This window comes from Petromyzon marinus, chromosome 27 (genome assembly GCF_048934315.1).
Source record: "Petromyzon marinus isolate PM22_M1 ecotype Great Lakes invasive population chromosome 27, UKy_Petmar_22M1.pri1.0, whole genome shotgun sequence".
NCBI classification, from domain to species: domain Eukaryota; kingdom Metazoa; phylum Chordata; class Hyperoartia; order Petromyzontiformes; family Petromyzontidae; genus Petromyzon; species Petromyzon marinus.
Window position 1 is genome coordinate 6,294,168 of NC_133693.1, and position 24,775 is coordinate 6,318,942.

Here is a 24,775-nt window from a genome sequence, read left to right on the forward strand (position 1 = left end):
ATCTATTTTCTGTCAAACGCTCTTTCCAACAACACCACGCGTCGAACGCGCGCCTACGCATCAACTCCGTCAACCCCATCCCATCCATCCATTCGTCCGTCTGTTTTTGTCCGTCCGTCTGTCCGTCTACAACGGGGGCTGTGGGGTGGAGATGGGGAGTGCATCACGGCAACTCTCGCACAGACGATCCATAGATAAGTACGACACTCTGGCGAGAAGTTGTGCCGCCAGTCTGGGACTCACCCTCGAGCAAATTCCGACACTTTGCGGCAGGACTGAGCCGCCCTTAGGGTACGGCCGTTATCGGGGCGACCGCCCTGGGCCCCCTGAGCTCTGGGGGAGGGGGGGGCGCGCTTTGACGGTTTAGTTTGAAGTTCTCGGGGGGCGGGCGCACCCCCCCCTATGGACGGGCCTAGCGTTAGACTCTGGTGCGAGGTTGTGTTGCCAGCAGGAACTGAACCGAGAAGATCACGGACAAGTTGCCTTACACTCGGCTGCGTGTGAAGTTGTCGCGAGGCCGCGGTACGAACTCGGGACACCTCCGCGTCCCGCCCACGTGGTCACCTCGGCGTCCCGCCCACGTGGTCACCTCCGCGTCCCGCCCACGTGGTCACCTCGCACGCTTCACTTTCTCCGCGCTGCGTGCGTCGAGTCACCTGGTGCCACGCGCGCGCGCGCGCGCGCCGTGGACGTCATCTCAACGTCGAAAGTCAAAAGTCCAAGGGCCCTCCCAACACTGGAAACCGTCTGCGTTCTGCGGGGGCGTTAGCGGCGGCGATGGGGGGCGGGGTGGGAAGGGGGTGGCGCTCACGCTCCGTGTGTCGGTTTCGCGGTGCCACTTGTGGCAATTCCACATTTCCCCATGGCAGCGGGACAGTCGAATCATCGTGAGAGGCGCATGTGGGTATATACAAAAAAATTCGGCCGGAAAACGTGCCCCATCTCTTGCAGATTTAGGAAGCTAAGCGGGGTTGAGCCTGGACTCTGCGTGGTTGGGTGATCGGCACCACGACTACCACCGCCGCCACCCCCGTGCCACAACGAACGGGTTGCCACAGGTTGCATCGTCGTGAGCAGTCGAAGGCAGTGCAGGAAATCTTCACTGCTCCTCTGCACCCGGCCACTTACTTCATCAACACGCGCTGACCAGCGCGGTGAAGTTTGGTCAAACAAACGCCACGACCGACGCGGTGTGGAGAGGCCTTCATCCAGCAGTGGATTGACACACACACAGAGCTGTACATGTGCTTTCCCCGTGTCCCTATTGGCCCTGAGAATCAATGACAAGAGACTTGGTGCAGCCTGTCAGCTGGCCGGTTAGCTCAGCTGGTTAGAGCGTGGTGCTAATAACGCCAAGGTCGCGGGTTCGATCCCCGTACGGGCCACGATTATGTTTGTGTATTTTTACATAATGCTACGTTACTTCCACAGCGGGGTGAAGTGTGGCCAAACAACCCTTCCCAAGCCTGACACAACGTGGGGAGGAGGGGACGTTCATCCAGCAATGGATTATAGATTAGTAATGGAGGTATTATTTGGGTTTTTTAAAAAGTAATAATCGTCATCGTGATACAGCAATGTCCTGTAATATTATTGTTTACCAGTAGAGCCTCGCTGAGTCGAGTATCAGAATCCGAATATGTATTTATACTGGAGGAATCCGACGAACTATAAAACTCTTTTTCACAGATGTCCAATAGCAAAGTGCTGTTTCAATAAGGTCCCGCTGGGTTGGAATAGTTGGCCCATCCTTACTTGACAAGGATTCTGGCTCCGTGTGGGAGGAAATCAGAGATCCCGGGGGTAGACGCACGAGGAGGGAGACACTCAGGACTGCAATATACAGGGGTCACTTTCCAGCCCCGCAACCTACAACACCTGGCAAGCCCCGGTGGTGATGGTTGGTGGTAGTTACCTATCCGAGTACGAACCAGGCACCAGCCTGCTTGGCTTGTGAGAACAAACGAGTGTGGACCTGCCCAGTGACCGCTGACCTCCGCTGAGGGTTTGAGGCTCGAAGTAATGAATTGATTAATGTGGGAAATTAAAACCAATGCTCTCAAATGTGTTTTTAATTGTTTTTTATTTGATTCGTTATTTATTGTAACCAATGTTTGCCGCGAGGTTTCCACTGACATTTCTTTAGACTGAGGTCAGCGATAATACCCACTGTGGTTTTGGTTTAAAATGGTATTTGTATGTGAATCAGAGAGAGGTGGTTAATTGAAGAGGAAGGGATCTAAGGGGTAGCTCTGTTATATCCACTTCCACGGGCCGTTCTGTGTCGACCAGAGACAGGGCACTTGAAGAAGAAATTAATCTAAGAGGTAGTTCTATGATATCCGCTTCCGCGGGCCCTTCGGTGTGAACCAGTGACAGGTCACTTGAAGAGGAAATGGATCTCAGAGGTAGCTCTGTAATATCCACTTCTGCGGGCCGTTCTCAAACACAAAGGGGAGAGAACTCCTGCATGAACACTTGACTTTGTTTCGCGAAACACGAACCGGTTACACAATCCAGAGAGAGAGAAACATCGAAGGGAGGGGGGGGGGGGGGCTGTTGGAGTGGAAATTACAAAAAATCAGAAACGCGTGGTATTTATAACAGATTTCTTTTCTCTGCATTGAACCCAGACGCGTAATTGTAGTCCTTGCAGTCTGCAACCCTTTGTAAGAATAACTTGAAATTCCGTACATGCTGCCTGCAATTACATTTGAAGATGCATTCATTAATTAAAAAAATACGATTCATGGTACAATCGGCAAATACCCATCCGATACAGAACCCTCGTCTCATCCCATACAGAACCCTCGTCTCATCCCATACAGAACCCTCGTCCCATACAGAACCCTCGTCTCATCCCATACAGAACCCTCGTCTCATCCCATACAGAACCCTCGTCTCATCCCATACAGAACCCTCGTCTCATCCTATACAGAACCCTCATCCCATACAGAACCCTCGTCTCATCCCATACAGAACCCTCATCCCATACAGAACCCTCGTCTCATCCCATACAGAACCCTCGTCTCATCCCATACAGAACCCTCGTCTCATCCCATACAGAACCCTCGTCTCATCCCATACAGAACCCTCGTCTCATCCTATACAGAACCTTCGTCCCATACAGAACCCTCGTCTCATCCCATACAGAACCCTCGTCCCATACAGAACCCTCGTCTCATCCCATACAGAACCCTCGTCTCATCCCATACAGAACCCTCATCCCATACAGAACCCTCGTCTCATCCCATACAGAACCCTCGTCTCATCCCATACAGAACCTTCGTCTCATCCCATACAGAACCCTCGTCTCATCCCATACAGAACCCTCATCCCATACAGAACCCTCGTCCCATCCCATACAGAACCCTCGTCTCATCCCATACAGAACTCTCGTCTCATCCCATACAGAACCCTCGTCTCATCCCATACAGAACCCTCGTCTCATCCCATACAGAACCCTCGTCTCATCCCATACAGAACCCTCGTCTCATCCCATACAGACCTGCATCTCATCCCATGCAGAACCCTCGTCTCATCCCATACAGAACCCTCGTCTCATCCCATACAGAACCCTCGTCTCATCCCATACAGAACCCTCGTCTCATCCCATACAGAACCCTCGTCTCATCCCATACAGAACCCTCGTCTCATCCCATACAGAACCATCGTCTCATCCCATACAGAATCCTCGTCTCATCCCATACAGAACCCTCACCGAACACAGGAGGTCTGAGACTCAGGATCCGTGAATTACATTTTTATTTAACCCCCACCTCCCCACCCGAGAGAAGTCTTCGGGATTGAGTTGAAGTGAAATCGAGGAGTCGAGTTCCCCGCATGAAACGAGCGATTTATTTCGCCCTGCCACTCAACACCCAGAGCTGGGTACCGCAGATTAAATCTCGCGTTAATCATTGACTCCAAATGCCACAATCAACTCATTCATATCACCATCCACCCCCCTCCTACCCCGCCCCTCACTCACTGCCTGAGCAAGATTCACGTGGTGACCCACAAGCAGCAGCAGCAGCAGCGAATAATGAGACGGAGATAAAACTCAGCATGTTTCATTATCGCGGTAGCAGCGGCGGCTTTTGGCTGGCGAGCAAAGGCGGTGGCGGTGGTCACTGCGGCCGTCTGTGAACGATCTTCAAGCGAGTGTTCTGGTGTGGGGCGAGGTTAAAACATCGTCACTGGGGAGACAAAGGCGGACGGCAGATGGTGCTGGCCACCCACCCCCTCGGCGTGCCGTGCCGGCTTTCATCGCTGCTACTCGTTAACAGCACTTGCCCCAAAAGTCTGTTAATGCCGTAAGGGGAGATTTTTTTGTCTTTTAAAATAAATTAGAAAGTTGGAAGCAGGTAACGTTTCGGGCAATGGCCCTTCCTCACGGTACATACAGAGGCCAGAGACGGTTAGAGTGGCCTCAGTTTGCTATTTCGAGCCGTTCACTTTTTCGTCTTCTTTCCGGTATTCTAAAAAAATAATGGGGACAGCCCTGGCAGAAAATCGATGATGATGTTGATGCCGTCTATGTTCGTGGCCCGTGTTTCTGGTAGACGGGTCACGACCAGACAACTGAACAGTGCGGAAAGAAGGATGGACATTTGCGCGGCGCTTGAGATGACATTGCAATCGGCAAAGAGGAGCACGTGGATTAGAGGACAAACGGAGGGTGAATGACGTCAGGACTCGTCACAGACAGAAGGAAGAGGTGGCCTGGACTCGTCACGGACAGCAGGAAGAGGTGGCCTGGACTCGTCACGGACAGCAGGAAGAGGTGGCCTGGACTCGTCACGGACAGCAGGAAGAGGTGGCTACCGGTGGTCAAGAACAATAACAAAGTAGCAGTCAGGGCAACCTAAGCACGTCCCAGAGGTCGTACACCGGGGTGATGGAGCACGGAGGCGCCTGGTGGATCCTTACAATCGCAGGATCGCGAGAGATGACGATCGGCTTGCGGAGGCCTTCGTCCAGCGGCGGATTGGCCGCGGCTGTCGATGAAGACGGACTAACACTCAATGCTGTGGTCACCACTACCCGATGATAAACTATGTACTGTACGTTCAACTTCTTTCGCACCATACGCGGCCAACCGTGCTAATGGGAGGTTCCCCGCTCCATCCCATCCCTGCCCCATTCGCTGCCCAGGCCAGTGGCTTTACCGCTGCCCTCACTGCCCCTTCCACTGCCCTCCCTGTCGGCACAAACTAAAACGAATGACGTAAAAAGGCGATGCCCATAGACTACAATCCACAAGGCAATGCCCATGATACTCATAATAGAGGGTGTTTGGAATTAGATCGAGTAAATATAGAAATGTGTCGTTAAACCCGCCACCACCCGACACAGCCAACTAGTAAGGGCTGTCACGTAAACAGAACGTGGCCAATTCGTCACAAGCACAGCACCCCGGTGTGTTGGAGAGCCAAGCCACAACATTTACAATGTGAGTACGACGTTTCGCCAGTAATCACAACCGGCTTCATCAGGCGACAGCCAGACTTGCGGAGAAGTCCTCCTGTTTAGTTCCTTAAGTTGAGGCGAGGATGTGACGGTGACACCCGTGCGCTCTTCCACCATTACCGTAGATGCCACTCGACGTCGTCTGTGCCCCCTGCCTCGCTGCCCTTCTCTCTCATCTCCTCTCGGCCTTGGGGGTGACGTGGATCCGGGAGGAGGAGGAGGATGAGGAGGATGAGGATGAGGAGGAGGATCTACCACAACTCACGTCGCGCAACTCCAAACAGAGCGACCGCAGACACAGCAGCGGCTGGCTCTGCACTAAATATTTATATCGCAGCAGTCGAGGAATTCACCAAGCAAAAGTTTTGGAAGGAGAGTAGGGGGGAGGGGAGGAGTGGATGGCGAGGAAGGCGATGGAGGTGGGGGCCGGTTGGGGGGGGGTTGGGGGACCTTGGAGGCGGGTGGCGAAGGGGAGGGGGTGATGGGGTGATGACATCAACTCCGTCGCAGCAAGGGCAGCACATGGTGACATGGGTCAGAGACGACTGATAGGAGAAGTGGGCTTGGACAGGACACATCACGACACAGCAAATGTACGGAGCGCTGGGACAACGTTGGTCCAACGACGTGGCAACCCACAATGCAACACGCGTCAGCTACCCAGACTTCTCGTCTTCCCACACCTCTCATCTACCCACCCCTCTCATCAACCCACCCCTCTCATCAATCCACCCCTCTCATCTACCCACACCTGTCATCTACTCACCCCTCTCATCTACCCACCCTTCTCATCTACCCACCCCTCTCATCTACCCACCCCTCTCATCTACCCACCCCTCTCATCTACCCACCCCTATCATCTACTCACCCCTCTCATCTACCCACCCCTATCATCTACCCACCCCTCTCATCTACCCACCCCTCTCATCTACCCACACCTCTCATCTACCCACACCTGTCATCTACCCACCCCTCTCACCTACCCACCCCTATCATCTACCCACCCCTCTCATCTACCCACCCCTCTCATCTACTCACCCCTCTCATCTACCCACACCTTGCATGTTATTGTTAATTGTTCTTGTGCACGACTGCCAACGCAGCAGTAGTAGCAGCATCACCGAGCAATATGTTTAAAGAGTGGGTTGGGACGGAGTTTTTTTGTTGTTGGGAAATGTTCTCGTGGTTTGTATTTTGTTTGCATAACTCGGGCACACACACACAGAGAGGTTGTCCCGACCGTTCATTTCAAGCCCGCGAGCTCCGGTCTACGCGATTCCACTCTAAGTCGTTGACACAAACAACGTGGAGCCTTGTGGCGTCCCCCTTCCCCTCGGCCAGGAGTGCGGGTGGTGGTGCTGTGTGGGTAGCTGAGAGGGGTGGGTAAACGAGAGGGGTGGGTAGATGAGTTAGTGCTGTGGTTGGGCTCCTCTACTTCCGAACGAAGTTAAATTCCAGAGGTCTGTTTGTAAGTCGATTTGTTCTCAAGTCCAACTTTACTCCTGTACAAACATGTTGTACGGCATGTACACTAAATATGGGAATGGCTTTAAGAGTTGTATAATCTCCTGTAGACGTAGATGCAACTGGTTCTTCACGTTCTGCAGATGTAGATGTCACCACCAACTTACGACTCTCGAGGTCCGAACATGTAACTGGACATACGAACAGGTTTGTTCGTATATCTCAAAGTTCGTAAGTCGAATTTTCGTAAGCAAAGGGGTCCCTGTACATACATCGTGGAAGTTATGCAAAACATCTGGAAATCCCGTCTCCCAGTAAATCCAAAATTTAAAAAAATCCGACTTTTGTTGGTTTGCTACAGATCCTAAACTCATCCAATAGTTGACATTTAAAACTTTAAAAAATATATATACGTGTAATAATAGCTGGCGAAATCTTGTTGAGCTGGCGAAATCGTATCTTTACTGCTCTGGCACACACACACACCCACTCTCGCCTAGTTTGTATCTGTCAAAGCATCTGATCTTGACTTGTGTTTAACTTTGACTCTCGGCTGACGGGACGGGGGAGAGAGTTGAATGCAACCAAGACGAGTTGCACCCCCCCCGCCCTAAGCGATGTGGCTTAATGTTTTAATTCCATGCCAAGTGCGTTTTGTTTGAGCAATCATCTCCGCCACCGTGCCAAGTTTTAATAATTACGATGATGCTACGGGGTGGGGGGGGGGGGACTGGGTGTGCGATTTGTCACGCTGTGATCAATTTTTGAGCAATCAGAGCCAAGTCCGACCTGTCAGTCACTGCAAGCAAACACCCAGGGGGCAGAGATGGCGTGTCCGCCTCGACTTCTACTCTCATCCTCGACACCAGCATCGTACAAACTCGACCCGTTCCTTCGGTGACGTTTGGTCGGGCGATGGCCATTCTTCACGGCACGCAGAGACCCAGTAAACGTTGGCTCAACGTTGGCTCAACGTTGTCTCAACGTTGGCTCAACGTTGGCCCAACCCTCCAAAGCACTCTCGGTCAGTGGTGTCTGACGAATGAGATGAGGCTTTTTGTTGTTGTTAAGTGTGTTGTTGTTGTTGAGTGTGTTGTTGTTGAGTGTGTTGTTGTTGAGTGTGTTGTTGTTGTTGAGTGTACCTGTACACCACTGCCAACGTAGCAGCAGCAGCAACAGCATCATCGTGAGTGCTACTTTTGGAATCATCGTCATTATCCACCAATACTACTGTCGTCATCAGCATAATCATCAGCCAAGTGCAACTTTAACAATCGTAACCGTTCGTAATAACTTCCTTCACCACCATCACCACCACCACCATCATCATCTACCAGTGGTGCTTTCAGAATATTAACATCAATCGTCACCTTTTTTTCTCGTGTTCATTTTGAAATAACGACAATGATCATCATCATCATCATCCATTTCCCTTTCCTATAAATAACGACAATGATCATCATTATCCATTTCCCTTTCCTATAAATAACGACAATGATCATCATCATCCATTTCCCTTTCCTATAAATAACGACATTGATTATCATTATCCACCATCATCATTATCCACCACCATCATCATTATCCACCACCACCATCATCATCATCATCCACCACCACCATCATCATCATCCACCACCACCATCATTATCCACCATCATTATCCACCACCACCATCATCATTATCCACCACCATCATCATTATCCACCACCATCATCATTATCCACCACCATCATCATTATCCACCACCATCATCATTATCCACCACCACCATCATCATTATCCACCACCACCATCATCATTATCCACCACCACCATCATCATTATCCACCACCATCATCATTATCCACCACCATCATCATTATCCACCACCACCATCATCATTATTCACCACCATCATCATTATCCACCACCATCATCATTATCCACCACCATCATCATTATCCACCAACATCATCATTATCCACCACCATCATCATGATCCACCACCATCATGATCCACCACCATCATCATTATCCACCACCACCATCATCATTATCCACCACCACCATCATGATCCACCACCACCACCATCATCATTATCCACCACCACCATCATGATCCACCACCACCACCATCATGATCCACCACCATCATCATTATCCACCACCATCATCATGATCCACCACCACCACCATCATGATCCAGCACCATCATGATCCACCACCACCACCATCATGATCCACCACCACCACCACCATCATGATCCACCACCACCACCATCATGATCCACCACCACCACCACCATCATGATCCACCACCACCACCATCATGATCCACCACCACCACCACCATGGTCATCTTTCAGATTGCTGCCCGCAGACTTCCTGGGCAGGCGCTGCGCCCTTCACGGCGTCTCCCCCCGCCCCGCCCCCGCTTGCAAACCTCTCACTCAAAAAAATTCGCAATGAAGAGCAAAAAAAATTAACAAGCCATTCGCTTTTTTAGGGGGTTTCCACGCGAGATTAAATTCCACTCAACGCGAGTGTCTGGTCACTGCACGCCAGAGTGTGTGTGTCTGTGTGTGTCAGTGTGTAGCAGTGTGTGTGTGTAGCAGTGTGTGTGTGTAGCAGTGTGTGTGTGTCAGTGTGTATCAGTGTGTGTCAGTGTGTGTGTGTCAGTGTGTATCAGTGTGTGTCAGTGTGTGTGTGTCAGTGTGTGTGTCAGCGTGTGTAGCAGTGTGTGTGTGTCAGTGTGTGTGTGTCAGTGTGTATCAGTGTGTGTCAGTGTGTGTGTGTCAGTGTGTATCAGTGTGTGTGTGTCAGTGTGTATCAGTGTGTGTCAGTGTGTGTGTGTCAGTGTGTATCAGTGTGTGTCAGTGTGTGTGTGTCAGTGTGTGTGTGTCAGTGTGTGTAGCAGTGTGTGTGTGTCAGTGTGTGTGTGTCAGTGTGTATTAGTGTGTGTCAGTGTGTGTGTGTCAGTGTGCATCAGGGTACCAGTGTTTGTGTGTCAGTGTGTGTGTGTCAGTGTGCGTGTGTCAGTGTGTATCAGGGAGCAGTGGTGTAGCGGTAAGCGTGCTGCGCTACGAACCTAGCGACCCGGGTTCGATTCCCGCTCACGGCCAACACCAGTGGTGACGATTATCTAAACCGGTCCTGGGCCTGCCCTAGGACGACTCAGCCTCAAATTAGTAGCTAGTGTGATGTATAAACATCGCCACTGGGGAGACAAAGGCGGCCGGGCGTGGTGCTGGCCCACCAACCCCCTCGTGTGCCGTGCCGGCCTTCATAGGTGCTCGCTAACAGCACTTGCCCCTACAGTCTGTTCAGGCTATACGGGGGATCTTTGTCTTTGGTGCGAACAACTTAAAGTTCACGGTTTTGTTTTTGCACGCCTGAGCTCCATCTGCGATGCTCATGTTGCCTCTCGTGATCTCGCGGGTCATATTGAGCGTTACTGACACACTCGACACACACAGATAAAGATCCCCCGTATAGCCTGTAACAGACTGCTGGGGTAAGTGCTGATAGTAGGGCACCGACGAAGGCCGGCACGGCACACGAGGGGGCGTGGGTGGCCAGTACCACGCCCGGCCGCCTTTGTCTCCCGAGTGGCGATGTTTACACATCGCAACAGGTACACGTTTTGAGGCTGAGTTGACCTAGGTGAGAGCCGATAACCACCCACTACACGCACGCGCGTGCACTCACCTGCCGACTCACTGACTGCCAGGGAGGAGTTTACAATCGTAGTTTTGGGAGTCTGGGCTGTGGCGATATGAAGGATATAAATGATTGTATTATTTCCGTCTTTTGCTGCAAATGTTATTCTGATTGTCCTCCTATCGGCGTCACGTCAGGAGACAACGGAGAGACACTGGGGGAACATTCTCAGCGTGCGTTGCCACCACCACCACCGTGTTACAGAACGACCCGCGGAAACCGACACTACAGAACTACTTCTGAGATCCCTTCCCATTTAGTGACATCTTTCCACTCACGCATTGAGGGGCTGATTGCTACGCCCTGCCGGAGAGAAGTGAACGACGCCTCTCAGCCAAACCGATTTTTTTCAGTCCTCAGAGCTGGAATTTCCCCCCCCCACCCCAAAAGAAAACCGAGTGAAAAACAAACTCGTGTTTGATGGCGGATGACAGTCATTGGGTGGCCGGCCTGAGGCCGTCAAACTCGCTGGGCTTGAGAATTCCGGCCTCATTATCACAGCGTAGTCTGTGTCAGCCGACGGATCTCCAAATGTAAGTCTGCCATCCCGAGTGCTCTCTGGGATCTCTACGAGAGTCCACCATTCTACCTGAGAATCTGGGGGTCTTTATGACAATCAGCGGTGCCTGTGCTGTGACCCGTCGATTCACTGCGCTCGGGGTGACCCCCAGTCGAAGCACGGTCGGGTGGCTGAAACTTGGATTCGAACCCCCGTGACCTGAGCGGCGCTGGCTAAGCGCCCCTGACCCTCTGAGCCACGGGACCGCCTCACGTGACAGTCGTTTAATCGGTGACTGGGCTGAGACAACGACCTCTCTTACTATTGAGAAACTAAAAACTAAAAACATGAAAGCTAATCTATTTGTTTTATTTTACCAGGTAAGGCTCGCTGAACTGTACAGCTCTTTTTTTTCAGAAGCGACCTGGCCACCACAAATGATAGCTCAACGAAGTGGCTTTATCATCGTGCGGAAATTGATAGCGACCAAATACTCGAAATTCAAAATGCGGAGGGGAAAAACCCAGAGGTCTCTGAGAAAAATCAACGCGACCACGGGGGAGAGCGAACATGCAAATTTCAAATATACAGCAGGCGTCAGGGTCGAGATCGGGATCGAACCCACGACCTCCTGCGCACCAGGCGAGGTAGTTAACATCTCGCCACCCAGTTCAATTACGGGTGGTGCTGAGGTCAGCGCTCAGACCGTGCGAGCCACCCACCCGGGCACCTCATGTGAGAGTTGTTTCGTTGGCACGGGGCGGGTGGCAATTTTTGTATGACGGAACACTGCAAGGCAGCAGGAGAGCAAGGGATGTCAGATCAGTTCCTCCTGTCTCTCTCTGTGTGTGTGTGTTTATCTAGCTTCTGGACCTTTGTACCACACATGAGCATGTGCGACATGGTGTGTGGTGCAATTGTTTGATTGTGTGTGAGTGTGTATGTGTTTTAGAAAGTTTTCTGTGCGCGTGGTATATTTGTGTTTGAGAAGGTTTCTCGGTGTGCGCGTGTCTGTGTGCGCGCGTGTGTGTGTGTAAAAAAATACATTTGTTTTAGACAGACTGCCTGCGTGTGTGTGTGTATGTGTGTGCAAGTGTCAGTGTGTATGGGGAGCGGTAGTGTAGCGGTTAGCGCTACGCTGCGCTACGAACCCGGCGACCCGAGTTCGGATTCCTGCTCACGGCCAACACCGGTGACGATTATCTGAACCGGTCCTGGGCATCCCCTAGGTCGACGCAGCCTCAAATGAGTACCTGCTGCGGTGTGTAAACATCGCCACTGGGGGAGACAAAGGCGGCCGGGCGTGGTGCTGGCCACCCACCCCCTCGTGCGCCTTCACGGGTGCTCGCTAACAGTACTTGCGCCAAAAGTCCATTGAGGCTACACGGGGGATCTTTGTCATTTGTGTGTGCGTCTGGGTGCCAATGCCCGCGTGCTACGTGTGTGCGTGCTACGTGTGTGCGTGTGTGCGTGTGTCAGCGCATGCGTACGACAGCGGCGAGGTCAGCGGGCACAGTGGCTGGCACGGTGCGCCGTCAACTCGGCGATCAAAGTTCGACCCCTGCTCACGGCTAACATCCGTGGCGAGTGGCATCAGCAACCGTCGGCTCAACCCGCATTGAGTACCTGGTGCAGGAGTGTGAACGCGCGCACTGGGGGAGACTAAGGCGACAAGTCACAGCTCACACCCCATACCGGCCTTAATAGGTACTCGTTAACTGCACTTGCCCCCTACAGCCTGTAAGGCTACACGGGGGGCCTTTATCTCTTGTTTATATGCGCTAGCACACCACGCTATGAAAAAAAAACGACCACCCACATTCAGTTCCTCTCCACGGACGACGACACCGGTGGCAATCGGTAACCTTACCATGGCCTCGGGGGGGGGGGGGGGGGGAGGGGCCACCTCTAGATCCGCTCAGCCTAAAACGAGCTGCGGGACCGCACGGGGAGGAAAATCGAATGCTTGATGAGTTGTTGTAGTTGTTGTTAAATTAAACACAACACGGAATGATCACGAAACGGGGGGGGGGGGGGGGGTCCACAATTGTGTACTGATAAAACGTCAATCACACAAAAGCATAACAAACGCTTCCATCCTATGCAGTCCTCGATGCGTATAAAATATTGTTAAAAAAAAAGTTGTAAAAAAAGGTACGAGAGACAATAATACTTCTACTGCTGCTGCTGCTGCTATGGGCGGCGGGGGGGGAGTTAACGTGGCAGTTGTACAGAGCTCGCTGCCTTCACTGCCCCATCCACTGAGCCGTGCCCAACCGCCGCCTTCGATGTTTATGGCACTCACGGCTGAACTCGCACACAAAGACAAAGATCCCACACACCCCACAACCACCACCGCCGTATAGCCTTAACGTACTTTGGGGGCAAGTGCTGTCAGCGAGCAGCGCCTATGAAGGCGAGGAGGTGGGTGGGTGGGTGGCGAGCAATCTCCACCACACTCACCCGTCCGCCTTTGTCTCCCCTAGTGACGATGCTTACACTTCGAAACCAGGTGCTCGTTTTTTTGTGTGTTTAAGGTCGAGTCGACCTAGGCGAGGCCCAGAACCGGCAAGGGTGGGAAAACCCCGATTTTTTTTGCCCGACAAATCGGGTTATTGGTTTTAATGGAATTAAACCCGATTTTGCCGATTAAAACCTGGTTTTATTATCGGCGTCTCGTGCATACGGAGGCGATTTCGATATTTTATATCGATATTTTATATCGAAATCGCCTCCGAAATCGCCTCCAGTGCTTTTGCTGCTGGCGGCAATAAAAGTTGTTTAAAAGTCAAAGTCTCTCTGTTGAAGCCACCACTAACCCCAACTCGCTCTCCCTCTCTCTCTCTCTTTGTTGAAGCCGCCACTAACCCCAACTCACTCTCCTCTCTCTCTGTTGAAGCCACCACTAACCCCAACTCGCTGTCCCCTCTCTCTGTTGAAACCACCACTAACCCCAACTCACTCTCCTCTCTCTCTCTCTGTTGAAGCCACCACTAACCCCAACTCACTCTCCTCTCTCTCTCTTTTGTAGCCACAATTAACCCCAACTCGCTCTCATCTCCGTCCACCAGAATGCTTCCCACCCTCCCCATGCCCGCACAGCAACCTTGACCACGAGGCTCTTTATTATTCTTTTTTAAACTGTGTTTTAATTAGCCCGCTCGCGGCACATCGAGTTAATCGTTGACTTGGGCGTTCAGCGGCGGGGGGCGAGGGGCGGTGAGCCGAATAAGTTATTAAATAAATATTCAAAGCACCGAAATAAAGCTCTCATTATTCATGCACCGCTAGCACGCACTTTAATATCAACGACAAAGATCCCCCGTTATGGCCTTGACATACTGTTGGAGGGGAAGTACTGCTGAGCGAGCGGCTATGAATAACCTACATAGACGGTTCATTAATTTGGGAGACTTTTTTACATTTTTAAATGAGCAATTAATTAGTTACTTTGAATACATTCCACGCTCAGTTCCTCGTGCTCCAGCCTGAACAAGTGCAGGGACTTTCAAAAGTAAATTTTTGTTTTGTTGTTGTTGCTAAACTAGGTGACAACTCAAAGGGTGATCACGAATCGAGCAGTCTCGCTCGCAGAAGAGTGACCTGGGCCTTACAGGTCTAGAGAGAGTGAGAGGGTGTGGGGCGCGCGGGAGGGAAATCTCCGGAAGACGAGAGGGGAGCGAGCTGGCGAGTGACCAGGGCGGCGTCACGGTGGCTAGGAGATGTTAACTACCTCGCCTGGTATACAGGAGGTCGTGGGTTCGATCCCGACCCTGACGACGCCTGCTGCTGCTGCTGTAGATTTGGAGTCTGCGTCTCTCTCTCTCTCTCTCATCATCATCATCATGGTGGCTAGGAGATGTTGACTACCTCGCCTGGTATACAGGAGGTCGTGGGTTCGATCCCGACCCTGACGACACCTGCTGCTGCTGCTGTAGATTTGGAGTCTGCGTCTCTCTCTCTCTCTCATCATCATCATGGTGGCTAGGAGATGTTGACTACCTCGCCTGGTATACAGGAGGTCGTGGGTTCGATCCCGACCCTGACGACGCCTGCTGCTGCTGCTGTAGATTTGGAGCCTGCGTCTCTCTCTCTCTCATCATCATCATCATGGTGGCTAGGAGATGTTGACTACCTCGCCTGGTATACAGGAGGTCGTGGGTTCGATCCCGACGCTGACATCTGCTAGAGTTTGTGGTGTCTCTCTCTCTCTCCGTGGATTTTTCTCCGGGTCCTCCGTTTTTTTCCCTACACTTTTAGAATCGACGTCACGCGTTTGGAGTATTCGGCTGCCGTACATTTCCACGTGATGGTGAGCCGAGCTCTAATTTGTGGCCAGGTCGCTTCTGAAAACAAAAATAGCTATACAGCTCAGTGGGCCTTACCCGGGGAAATAAAAAAAAAACTGTTTAATAGTTTAGCTTAGAGGAACCCCACGGATCCCGGTCTTGGTTCTGGGGGCGATCAGCTGATCTCGGCACGCGCTCCGAAAAAGCAAAGACGTGTGAATGTCAGACGGCGGTGGAAGCGAAAGTGCCGCGAGCTCAAAGGGCAACAAGCAACCTCCCATTAGCGCCGTTGGCCACGTACGGCGCAAAAGAAGTTCACCAGACATGCGTACATCACAAGATCGCTGCCGCCCTGCAACGCCGAACTCTCTCTCTCTCACTCTCAGCATCTCCCGCACGATGCCCTCTGGGAGCGCCCTCTACATCCCCACGAGACACGGCGAACATCGCCAACGGCGTCCAACGCAGCGCGTCCAGCAACAACCCAACCCTGATGATGATGCTTGCTGCTGCTGTTGCTGCTGCTGTTGCTGCTGCTGTTGTTGCTGCTGCTGTTGTTGCTGCTGCTGTTGCACTCAGAGGTAGCCCCGCGTCCCGGCTGAGCGGAGTTTCCCCACAGCTCGGACTCTGATCAGGATGTTGGGGGCAAGTGCTGTCTAGTGAGCGCCTATTCAGGCCGGCACGGCACAGCGCACGATGGAATGGGGGGGGGGGTGTTGATACGGAATCGCACACGTACGGTGCGAAAGAAGTTCAACATACACACGTACGCACACGCAAACTCCCCAATCGAATACGTTTTGTTTTCCTGTATCGACACGGTGAGTTCGACCGTTGCCCCCCGTATTGACCTCTAAGGTCAAACTGTCTTGGCACGCTTCCGAGTCGTCTGACCAGTGTGGAAGAGTAGGCCAAAGCGCACTCGAGCTGGGAGGCTCTCTGAAGCTCCCTCTGGTGGAGGCCGTTTGTATTGTCCCAGCCAAGAGGTTTGGAACACAAACAAGAAGTGAATCAACGACTCGAGTCGAATATTCCGTGGCATTTAATAAAAAAATGTTTGATCCCGAAGGTGAAACGAATTGTCTACAGGCTGATTGGAGCGTCAATCTGCATCGGTGCAAACGAGTCGCGCGTAAGTGGCCGCTGGCTCAGCGGTCACAGACACTGAGCCAGACCAGCTGAGAGTCAGCAGGGGGTTCCTAAAAAACAAAGAAGTAACGCGGATTTCAGCCACCCACGTTGACATCACGTTCCAGCCACGGTGATAAAATTGACTTCGTTTGCACGGGCTAGGCAGATCGTTGCATTGTGTTGGCGTGACTTTGGAAGTAGTTCTGTTGCATCGTTTTGTTTTTCCACGGCCCCTTCCTTCTGTGACAAAGTTTCTCCCGAGCGATGTTGAGATTTGTTGTTGTTGTTGTCTGAAGACAAGAGAACTGCAATGACGCAACTGGGACTATAATTGAAGCAAAGCTGCCAAACAAAGAGGGGATGGGTGGGTGGTATGATGATGTGTGTGGCTGTACAAAAAATACGAAATGTTCGAAAAAGAAAACTAAAATGTTTTATTTTATTACTGAGAACAATGTAAGAAATAACCCCCTCGGGGAGGACTGCCTAAGTAACGAGTTTCGGAAAATTATAGAAACACGCGCGCTCACACGCACACTCACGTATCACTCTGTGTGCCCCCCCTGCCAGCCTCAATATGGGGGGGCTAGGACAAAATGCTTGTTGTTAGCGAGCACCTATTCGCTCACCCTAACCCATACGCAAATATATGAGACGCAAAACAATATAACATGTGAATACCCCCCTTCCCCGACCACCTTATCTGCAGGCTGCTGCTGCAAGTGCTGTTAGCAAGCACCGATGCACGTTTGGTGAACTTCTTCCGCACCGTACGTAGCAAAACCGTGCCAATCGGAGGCGCGAAAGGGGTTGAGCGAGCACGCTCGGCCACCTCGTGTCTCGCTCGTGGTGATGTCGACGGACCGTGCCGTGCGAGCGCTCGCGCGAGACCGAGTCGACCTAGGGGGAGGAACCCAATGACCGGTCCAAATATTCGCCACCCGCAAATGTTTCGTGAGCGGGAAATCACGTTCGGGTCGTCGAGTTCGTAGTAGTGCGAGCACGCGAACCACCACGCCACCGCTTCCCACGACACACACACACGCACGCGCACGCACGCGCGCGCGAACGTACACAGTGACAAACACACACGCGCACAATCACGGAAGAAGTCCTAAGGCGAGAGAGAGAGAGGGAGGAGAGATCGAGGGAGCGAGCGAGGCAAGTCTGGACGCGGCTGGCTCCGTGATCGCGGGCTGCGCCCCAAAGCCTCAAGCGAGCAGTGACAAAGAGACGACAATGACGGTGTGGGGGGGTGTGGGGGGGTGTGGGGGGGGGGTGTGGGGGGTGGTGTGGGGGGGTGGTGAGACAGGAGGAGACTGAAACGAGAATCTCCTCCACCTGTTTCGTGCCACACGTCGCTGAAACCGGGCTCAGCTCCAGCTTGATGCCATCCCACCACTCCCCACACCCCCCCCCCCCCAAGCCACCTCTCTCTCTCTGCACGTCCCTATGAAGCCAAAAAGATCCCCCCCCCCCCACCCCGTCCCACACACACACAGAGCTTCTTACTTGCACCTGCACACTCAAGATCACCTGGCGCCGATTGCCCCCCCACGTGCTCGAAGTCTGTCGCGCGCCGTGCCAAACGGAGGTGCGGGCATGGACAACGAAGTTAACGCAAGGAGGTAAACAAAACCAAGTAAACACACGAGGAAAGCAAACACAACAAACTAAAACACGCACCCCCCAACAACGGAGTTCTGAAGAAATGCGCGCGACCGCTGCTCGTTCCCCTGTAACTTGCGGCACGGTAGCAGAGAGCAGAACGCGCGCGCAGCCTCAAACCCCACGCGTTGATCGCCGTGACACTCGCATCCACTCGTCCTCTGCAGTGCCGATGTTTCGTGTCCCTCCCCCTGCCCCCCTCTTTCGTGTTTGTTGACGCCGTTTGCTGTCGCTCACCGCACCTCCTCCGGATTCTCCCGTGATTAAAAAAAAATAGCCGGGCAAACTGGCCAGATGGAACTTAAACACTTCATTTGTTTTTTTTAAACTAAACAATTTTTTTTTAAAATTTTGTTTTACCAGGTAAGGCTCACCGACATATTTTTTTCTCATAAGCGACCTGGCCACAAATAATGGGCCAGTGAAGTGACGTTTCACGTGGGAAATGTACAGCAGCCAAAATACTCTCAACGCGTCATTTCACGTTGGTTCTAAATGCGGAGGGGTCGCGATCGAACCCACGACCTCCTGCAAAGCAGGCGAGGTAGGTAACATCTCCTAGCCACCGTGGCACTTGGGTTGTGTCAAGGGGGGACATTGGGCTCTGACTCGGTGACGGAGAATGCACCACGTTACGCAACACGGACACTTGTCAGAAGGCCACACGTATAACGGCACTCAGTGCTGACGAGCGAGTGGGTGTGCGAGTGGGTGAGTGGGTATGGAGGGGGCTGCTGACGGACGCTGCTGCTGCTGGTTAAGTTGGAGGCAGTCGCCCTCCAACAACGAGTGGGAGCGCCGGGCGGCTAAAATACAGGCAGTCGGTATAGCAAGGAGCACAGGTGGTGTGCATCTGCCAGCCAATCTCAGTCAGTGAACCCATGGCACCTGGGTCTGTACCTCCTGCCAGGGAGCCTTCAGACACTTCACACGTGCACCTAGCCTGGCACAGGCGCCGTGGTAGACGTCACCGCCACTTAGTGGCGAATGGCGGTTGTTGTTGTTGTTGAGCGGGTGTGTGGGTGAGTTGGTGAGTTGGTGAGTGAGTTGCAAGTGACCTTCAGTGTGATGGTTGAATGAATGAGTGTGGGTGAGTTGGTGAGTGAGTTGCAAGTGACCTTCAGTGTGATGGTTGAATGAGTGAATGTGGGTGGGTGAGTTGGTGAGTGAGTTGCAAGTGATCTTCAGCGTGATGGTTGAATGAGTGAATGTGTGTGGGTGAGTTGGTGAGTGAGTTGCAAGTGACCTTCAGTGTGGTGGATGAGACGAAGCAGTGTACAGTAGACTAAGTCCTCAAAGTGGATGGAGGAATCTAAAAATAAATCAATTTACCAGGTGAGGCCCACTGAGCTATGTAGCTCTTTTTCAGAAGCGACCTGGCCACAAATAATAGCCCAACGAAGTGGTTTATCACGTGGAAATGTATAGCAGCCAAATACTCTAAGCGCATGTCGGTTCGTTTAACACGGGGGCTTTGGCGACCAGTATTATTCATAATAAAGGTTTGTTGGGTTAGATCGCGTTATTTATAATATAAATAACGAACATTGGTTCTAAATGTGGAGGGAAACACCAGAAGACCCGGATAAAAAAAAATCCACGCGGCCACGGGGACAGAGACACGCCAACTCCAAATATACAGCAGGCGTCCGAATCGGGATAGAACCCACGACCTCCTGTACACCAGGCGAAGTAGTTAACATCTCCTAGCCACCGGGGCAGCAATGAGTGAAGTCCACGGCAGCAGTAGCCATGGCAGTAGCGATAGGAGAGTGACGAGTAGGCGACTGCCCCACGGGTAAGCGAGTGACCGGGAGTGAATCGGTGAGTGCCGACTCAGCAATCACCCAGTGACTGTTGGTTGAAAAATTCTATCCAGGGCAGCGGTGAAAACGCGAGCCCGTGTGAGAATCGTGGGAGTAATTGCCTGCCGTTATGCCTCGGCTTCACTGCCGCCCGTCTGCCGATGGGTTATCCAAACGTCCGATATCACATTTGCATTCACACACAGGGAGGCAAGGGGAGAAAGAGAGACGGGGTAACACGGGGAGAGGCACGAGGCGAGACGCGGGGGAGAGATACGAGGAGTGACACGGGGAGAGAGGCCGGGTGACAGTGACACGGTCAGTGACACGGTCAGTGACACGGCCAGTGACACGGTCAGTGACACGGCCAGTGACACGGTCAGTGACACGGACATTGACACGGCCAGTGACACGGACATTGACACGGACAGTGACACGGTCAGTGACACGGTCAGTGACACGGACAGTGACACGGACATTGACACGGTCAGTGACACGGTCAGTGACACGGGGAGTGACACGGGGAGTGACACGATCAGTGACACGGTCAGTGACACGGACATTGACACGGGGAGTGACACGATCAGTGACACGGACATTGACACGGACATTGACACGGGGAGTGACATGGGGGGAGTGACACTGGGAGAGAGGCCCTAGGAGGGGGTGAGCGAGCAAGCTGTCGGGCCCGTCTTGATCTCTGCGGCTGTGGTTAGGCGAGACGAGACGCACGTGTGTGTGTGTGCGGGTGTGTGTGTGTTGTGTGTGTGTGCAGGGTGTGTGTGTGGCGAATGGGTGTGTTGTGTGTGTGTGCAGGGTGTATGTGTGTGTGCAGGGTGTGCGTGCGGCGAGTGTGTGTGCGGTGTGTGTGTGTGTGTTTGTGGCGAGTGTGTGTGTGTGGTGTGTGTGTGCAGGATGAGTGTGTGTGGTGTGTGTGTGGCGAGTGTGTGTGTGGTGAGTGTGTGTGTGGTGAGTGTGTGTGTGGTGAGTGTGTGTGTGTGGTGTGTGTGTGTGTGCAAGGTGAGGGTGTGTGTGGTGTGTGTGTGTGTCGAGTGTGTATGTGTTGAGTGTGTGTGTGGTGTGTGTGTGTGTGTGCAGGGTGAGTGTGTGTGTGGCGAGTGTGTGTGTCTGTGGTGTGTGTGTATGTGCAGGGTGAGTGTGTGGTGTGTGTGTGGCAAGTGTGTGTGTGTGTGCAGGGTGAGTGTGTGTGCAGGTTGAGTGTGTGTGTGGCGAGTGTGTGTGGTGTGTGTGTGTGCAGGGTGAGTGTGTGTGCAGGTTGAGTGTGTGTGTGTGGCGAGTGTGTGTGTGCAGGGTGGGTGTGTGTGTGGTGTGTGTGTGTGTGCAGGGTGAGTGACTGTGTGTGTGGCGAGTGTGTGTGTGGTGTGTGTGTGTGCAGGGTGAGTGTGTGTGCAGGTTGAGTGTGTGTGTGTGGCGAGTGTGTGTGCAGGGTGAGTGTGTGTGTGGTGTGTGTGTGTGCAGGGTGAGTGTGTGTCCAGGTTGAGTGAGTGTGTGTGTGGCGAGTGTGTGTGTGGTGTGTGTGTGCAGGGTGAGTGTGTGTGGTGTGTGTGTGGCGAGTGTGTGTGTGGTGTGTGTGTGTGCGCAGGGTGAGTGTGTGTGCAGGGTGAGTGTGTGTGGTGTGTGTGCAGGGTGAGTGTGTGTGTGGCGAGTGTGTGTGCAGGGTGAGTGTGTGTGCAGGTTGAGTGTGTGTGCAGGTTGAGTGTGTGTGTGGCGAGTGTGGGTGGTGTGTGTGTGTGTGTGACGAGTGTGTGTGGTGTGTGTGTGTGTGTGACGAGTGTGTGTGGTGTGTGTGTGGCGAGTGTGTGTGGTGTGTGTGTGGCGAGAGTGTGTGGTGTGTGTGCAGGGTGAGTGTGTGTGTGGCGAGTGTGTGTGTGGTGTGTGTGTGCAGGGTGAGGGTGTGTGCAGGTTGAGTGTGTGTGTGTGGCGAGTGTGTGTGTGTGGTGTGTGTGTGTGTGCAGGGTGAGTGTGTGTGCAGGGTGAGTGTGTACATGGTGAGTGTGTGTGTGCAGGGTGAGTGTGTGTGTGTGGCGAGTGTGTGTGTGTGGCGAGTGAGTGTGTGTGCAGGTTGAGTGTGTGTGGTGTGTGTGTGGTGTGTGTGGCAAGTGTGTGTGTGTGGTGAGTGTGTGTGCAGGTTGAGTGTGTGTGTGCAGGGTGAGTGTGTGGTGTGTGTGTGGTGTGTGTGGTCTGTGTGGCGAGTGTGTGTGTGTGGTGTGTGTGTGGCGAGTGTGTGTGTGTGGTGTGTGTGTGGCGAGTGAGTGTGTGTGTGGTGTGTGTGTGGCGAGTGTGTGGCGAGTGAGTGAACGCTTCGTGGCGTCTCGTGTCTACCACCATCCTGGCACTCGTCTTTGAACAGAAGTCGACGGGAACACGCTTCGTGCCCCGTATACGATCAACAGATGGGGCTTGCACCCCACCACCACCACCCCACCCTTTGTGCGGTAAATGCCGAGTGCTGTTTTGAAACCATTAACAGGAACGAAAGCCTCCGTGTTAAACTGACTAAAAACATCTACGGGGAGGATACTTTCCTTCAAACCAGAAAACTGGAGAAACTCCGAATGAAGCGGATGAAGCTGTTATCTCCACTGGCCTTCCTCACAAGATGCAGAGATTCACCACATCTACGCCTCTTTATAGGGAACTAAACAGGTAGACTTCACAAATCTGGCTGTCGCCTGATGAAGCTGGTTGTAATTACTGGCGAAACGTCGTACTCAGATTGTAAATGTTGTGGCTTGGCTCTCCAATACACAACCGGGGTGCTGTACTAGTGACGAATTGGCCACGTTCTGTTCACGTGACAACCCTTACTAGTGGGCTATGTCGGGTGGTGGTGGGTTTTAACGACATTTAAAAAAAATCTTTTATTAGGGAGCAGGATTCGCACGCTTCCTATTGACGTCAGCGTCACACTCTTTCAAAACGAAATCACTGAGTTTCGTTGAAAGGCGATGTCACGTTTGACACATTTATCAGACACGAGGCCTCGTCTATCGTGTGTCAGGCCGAGAGTCAAGTAAAACTTCACTCTCCTCTTATATTACCAGGTAAGACGCACGCGGTCATATCCGGTCGCGAAAGCCCTCCACGAGTTAAAAGTAAACATGTTTTCGTTTTGTTAAGAGAGCATCCCGTGTGGATGAGTGGCGTGTGTGCTGTTGGTGACTTCAAACGAGTAATCTCAGTCACGTGATTCGTGAATGATCTCACGGACAAAACTTTAAAACTCAACTTTTTTTTACTTTTACCAGGCAAGGCCCACTGAGCTAAGTAGCTCTGTTTCAGACGCCACCTGGCCACAAGTGATAGCTCAACGAAGTGGCTTATCGTGTGGAAAAACCTGGCCACAAGTGATAGCTCAACGAAGTGGCTTATCGTGTGGAAATACATGGCCACAAATGATAGCTCAACGAAGTGGCTTATCATCATCACGTGGACAAAATGTACGGCAGCCAAAGACACTTGAACGCGTGATGTTGATTCTAAATGTGGAGGGAAAACCCGGAGGACACGGAGAAAAATACACGCGACCACGGAGAGAGAGAGACGTGCAAACTCCGAATACGCAATAGGATCGAACCCATGATCTCATGTATAGCAGGCGAGGTAGTTAACATCTCTCCACCGTGGCGCACACGTTCCAGAAATGTGACAGGTTCCATGGGTTCCCCTACACCTCCCCCCCCCCTCCTTGTCAAATCCACTGCTGCATGGATAAATGCCTCTCTCTCTAATAATAGAGGGTGTTTTGGGGTTAGATCGCGTAAATATATAAATGTGTCGTTAAACCCGCCACCACCCGACACAGCCAATTAATAAGGTTCGTCAAGTAAACAGAACGTGCCAATTCGTTACTAGTACAGCACACCGGTGTGTTGGAGAGCAACTCCACAACATTTACACTCTGAGTACGACGTTTCGCCAGTAATTACAACCAGCTTCATCAGGCAACAGCCAGATTTCTCAGATTGTAAATGTTGTGACTTTACTCTCCAACACACCGGTGTGCTGTACTCGTAACGAATTGTCATGTTCTGTTTACGTGACGAACCTCACTCATTGGCTGTGTCGGGTGGTGGCGGGTTTAACGGCACATTTATATCTAACCCCAAAAAAAAACCTCTATTATGGATGATATTGGTCGCGAAAGCCCGCGTATGAAACTGCCTCTCTCTGCACACCCGTGGCGGTCGTGGTGGGGTTGTTCGAACATACTTCACCACTCTGTTTAGGGACAAAAATGCGACCATAGAAAAGCAATGCTTTTGTGTGTATTGCTGCATTTGTAATCAGCACCCTTTCAGAACGCTCAGACATGCACTCCCATAGGCTCAGATTTAGGCACAGATTTATATACGTATTTTTTTGAAGTGGAAACTTTTTACGACACTTTTTTTTTAGGAGCGGCAGGAAAGAGGTGGGGCGAAGTGGGGGGGGGGGGTAATTTATTTGCTGATGAAAATTCAAATATGTAGGCTTCACATTTTTCACATTTTCTTAAGGCAAAGGCTCGACTGACGATGTTTGTGCCAAGATTCAGCTTGCTAGCCCTTCTGGAAGCTTATTAAAATTCACATCACTTACCCGCACGAATTACACGTCCGTGTGCGTGCGTTAGCGCGCCGTGCTGCAAACCCGGGCAGCCGAGTTCGATTCCCACTCACGGCCACAACACCAGTGATGAGTATCTGAACCGGCCCTGGGCCTCCCCTAGGTCGACTCTGTG

General features: G+C 52.3%; 1 protein-coding gene and 1 non-coding gene across 2 annotated transcripts in view; one reads left to right on the forward strand and one right to left on the reverse strand.

The window, feature by feature from the left end:
• Positions 1–24,775, reverse strand: part of LOC116946610 (uncharacterized) — a 64,376-nt gene that overhangs the window by 21,098 nt on the left and 18,503 nt on the right. The window lies entirely within an intron of this gene.
• Positions 1,312–1,385, forward strand: TRNAI-AAU (transfer RNA isoleucine (anticodon AAU)). Its single transcript has one exon. It is a non-coding gene; the product is annotated as a tRNA-Ile (tRNA).